The following is a 3,567-nucleotide window of genomic DNA, read 5'->3' as shown; positions in this document are numbered from 1 at the left end:
AGGGTATATAATAGGCGGCACTCTCGGATTTCGTGATGAAACAACATGAAAAACATTTTTTTATGTAAATTAGGACATAATAGTATGACCCATAAAAATACCCATAGGAGGCTGTAACTGACAGCAACAAAAAATGATGGATGTAAATTAATGCATGACACTAACAACAGTATAAAAATTTAATAAAGAAAAATAATAATAAAGATTTAATAATAAATAACTGTGTAATATATTACATGCATTATAGTTCAACCAGCGTCTAATCACATACAATGTATTGTAATATGATTGCAATGTATCGTATTTTTATATTTTTTATATGTATGTTCACGTTTTTTATGGCTCCTGGGAGCCTCTTAATATGGCCAAGTAAAAGGCCTCTTAAAGTTGCACTTTTAAATATGAATTTTTTAATACGTATTTTTGTGATGTTTAGATAGCACAGTTGCCTTGGCAACCGTACACAGTGAGGACCAGAGCGAGGCTTGGATCCCGGAAGTCCTGACCAGCGGGGAACAACGCCGCATGACGGGAAAGGTAGTGGACGCTGAGAGGCGGACACCCCGATGACGTCATGGCCAAGGCGACGCGGGGAAGGACGCTGGGAGACGGAGCCCGCGCGGGAAATCACAGGTGAAACGGACGCCAGGTAATGTAAAGGTGTTGGGGGCGGGTTCTTAGATGTGTGTATAAAGTGTATCACTGTGTGAGTTGATATTGATCCCTGAGGACGGGCAGACGCCCGAAACATGTCGGACCAATAAAGGAAATTTGTTTCATCACGAAATCCGAGAGTGCCGCCTATTATATACCCTTCTGTATATCCAAAGCTGACAAAGCACGACTGGAAGGCACCGGGTATAGAACGAGCACATTCGACAGTGGAGTGCCGGGCACCAAGAACCTATATATATATATATATATATATATATATATAACAGTCCAAATCTGCCGGCACTCTCCTCAATGATAAGCAGCTTGCCCCAGGTGCCAACAGCAGCAACAATAGCACATCCAAATCCCCTAAGGGAATAACTGGCACTCAGGAGACGTTTGAATAAACAAAGCAGGCAAATGTATTGAGAACGTTTCGGGGGACAAACCCCGTCTTCAGCTCAACCCACAGCTGTAGGTTGAGCTGAAGACGAGGATTGTCCCCCGAAACGTTCTCAATACATTTGCCTGCTTTGTTTATTCAAAACTCTCCTGAGTGCCTGTTATTCCCTTAGGGGATTTGGATGTGATATATATATATATATATATATATATATATATATATATATATATATATATATATATAGCAATGTATAAAGATATCGGCGACTAATTATTGTAAAAGAGTTTAAATATATATATATATATAAAAGCGGGTTTATAAATATAATTTTTTTTTATGAGTTGACAAATTCGGTATAAAAAAGCAAAAGGTAAACAATGATCACTTAAAAAAAATTTTAATTTTTTTTTTTTTTTTAAACATTTTGGTATAAAATTTTCTAAGTAAAAAGACAGGATTCTAAAATAAAATAGAGAAAGGTGCTTATCTTAGGAGTAGGAAGGATTTCCAACGCGTTTCGTCTATGTAACTTCTTCAAGGGGTAGGAGACAAGTGAGACCGGGCTGTTATTTATACCTATGTACCTGCTCAGATACTTGGTGACATCACTTCCTGTAATTAACTAGTCATAACTGGCTAATACTGTTTTATCCTAAAATAGGGATATATTTTGTGCTTACTTAAATACATATAGGGACTGGGAGCAAAAACGCTATGTTTAAAACAAGAATAGAGTTCTGATAATGCTTAAAAGACATTTATATGACATTTATATGTGTTTTAATACTGTTATCTGGCAACCAATATCCAAACTCCAATTGTCGTCATAATAACCTACAGTCAAGCCACACGTTGATACGACCAATCTCGTCCGATCTTGGAAGCTAAGCAGTGTTGGGCCAGGTTAGTACCAAGATGGGAGACCCCTTGGGAAAACCTGGTGCTGTAGTAATAATTTAAAGACAGACAACCTATGGAGAAAATGATATACCTAAATCTAATTTATCTATTGATTGTATTATGCACTTTACTATTAATAAAATACACTCTAGCACTTTAATTGTAGCACTCTATTTATTTACTTACTTATTTATTTATTTTTAACAAATTAAGGGTAATCAATACTGCAGGTCACATAGGCACTGTAGCACTCTAACTGTAGCACTTTAACATACCAGCACCTTAAACGTAATAGTTTCCAATTGACACAGATCAAATGAATTGGACTAATCCCTCTTGCACCTTGGTACTATTTTGCACACCAATTTATGCTATATCAGAATTGGGGCACTAATTAACTTGTTTTTCACAATCTCGCACACTGCTAATTAGCATCAGAATCACCTCACTCAACGAACCTCATTTAAATAAGTTTATCCCGTTTATGAAGTTGTTTATATGTCCACAAACACTATATCAATCTAATTTGCCTCTTTGTTCCCTATGTGTAAAAAACGGCACACTGAGAATCAGCAGAGATCAGCTTAACCTTCAAGAAAATGGCCGCAAACAAATAGAAAACCAGAGACTCGCTCACAAGAGCTACACACTGAAGCCTCGTCTGACCATCTCCGGCCGACGCATGCGCAGTAACATAGAAGGTCATCTCCTCTCTTCTCTGAAGTTCCTACAGCTGGGCATGCGCAGTAGCGTGAAGCGGATGCCGGAAACGTGGCGGAAGTGCCGCGTTCTGTACATATAAATGTCTTTTAAGCATTATCAGAACTCTATTCTTGTTTTAAACATAGCGTTTTTGCTCCCAGTCCCTATATGTATTTAAGTAAGCACGAAATATATCCCTATTTTAGGTTAAAACAGTATTAGCCAGTTATGACTAGTTAATTACAGGAAGTGATGTCACCAAGTATCTGAGCAGGTACATAGGTATAAATAACAGCCCGGTCTGACTTGTCTCCTACCCCTTGAAGAAGTCACATAGACGAAACGCATTGGGAAATCCTTCCTACTCCTAAGATAAGCACCTTTCTCTATTTTATTTTAGAATCCTGTCTTTTTACTTAGAAAATTTTATACCAAAATGTTTTTTTTTTTTTTTAATTTAAAATTTTTTTTTTTAGTGATCATTGTTTACCTTTTGCTTTTTTATACCGAATTTGTCAACTAATAAAAAAAAATTATATTTATAAACCCGCTTTTATATATATATATATATATATATATATATATATATATATATATATATAGATAGATAGATAGATATTTTAGCTCTTTTACAATAATTAGTCGCCGATATCTTTATACATTGCTTTCTATGTCACTTTGAGTAACATACCATTACTTTTATTTAAAGATTGGCAGACACCCTATATAACTAAGGGAATATTATTGTTTTTTATACGCAATAGCACAAGTGGCACCTTTTATCCATAGCATATATATATATATATATATATATATATATATATATATTAAAAATTATAAAAACTTTATACAATGAATTTCTGTATAGACAAGACTTTATATAAATAGGCTTTCTAGTTGCCTCCCAA

At 35.4% G+C, this 3,567-nt stretch overlaps 1 pseudogene; it reads left to right on the top strand.

Moving 5' to 3' along the window:
- Positions 1-1,889: 1,889 nt before the first annotated feature.
- LOC146061912 (5S ribosomal RNA) lies at positions 1,890-2,009 on the top strand (annotated as a pseudogene).
- The last annotated feature ends 1,558 nt before the right edge of the window (positions 2,010-3,567 follow it).

The sequence above is a fragment of the Crinia signifera genome, chromosome 2, assembly GCF_055691185.1.
Source record: "Crinia signifera chromosome 2, ASM5569118v1, whole genome shotgun sequence".
Taxonomy (NCBI): domain Eukaryota; kingdom Metazoa; phylum Chordata; class Amphibia; order Anura; family Myobatrachidae; genus Crinia; species Crinia signifera.
The sequence above is the reverse complement of the archived record's forward strand: the minus strand, read 5'-3'. Positions and strand labels throughout refer to the sequence as shown.